The sequence below is a fragment of the Triticum aestivum genome, chromosome 7B, assembly GCF_018294505.1.
Source record: "Triticum aestivum cultivar Chinese Spring chromosome 7B, IWGSC CS RefSeq v2.1, whole genome shotgun sequence".
Taxonomy (NCBI): domain Eukaryota; kingdom Viridiplantae; phylum Streptophyta; class Magnoliopsida; order Poales; family Poaceae; genus Triticum; species Triticum aestivum.
In genome coordinates, this window is record NC_057813.1 from 38794077 (window position 1) to 38794771 (window position 695).

The window sequence follows — 695 nt, forward strand, 5'->3', positions numbered from 1 at the left end:
ATTTTTAGTACCTAAAGCAAAAATATTCACAAAGAAACTCTAAATACAGCAAAAAACAACTCAAAAATAAATAAAACAAAAATAAATAAAGCGAAAAAAATAAAAAAGCCCACCTACTGGGCCAAAGCGGCTTGCATACGACTAGGAACACAATCTTTTGTTGAGCCAGGATGCAGGCCCGCAAAGGCCCAGTAGGCCCACTGGGCGAAGAGGACAGGTAGGCCTAGTAGGCCTGACTAGGAGAGGAGCTCGAGAGAGCTACCGCACTGGAGCTTATAAACCAGTGCGGTGGCCTCTCGGCTAGCGAGGTGGGACTAAACTTGCGCACCGCCTGGAGCCAGCGCACCCCCTTTAGTACCGGGTGGTGGCACCAACCGGTACTAAAGGGGGGGGTCTTTAGTACCGGTTGGAGCCACCACCCGGTACTAAAGGGGGTGCGCTTCCCGCCGCTTGGCCTGGCCAAAACAGACCTTTAGTACCGGTTGGTGGCTCCAACCGGTACTAAAGGTCCATCCTATATATACAACACTTGAAAAAATTCAGTTTCCCTATGTTCTTCCCTCTGTTTCCTTCCTCCGTCGCGCCGCCCTGCCCCGATCGTCGCCGCCCCCGCCCCTCGTCGCCGACCCCGGCCGTCCCCGCCCCTCGCCGCCGCCCCCGTCGATGTCGCCGCCCCGGCCGTCCCCGTCCCCGTC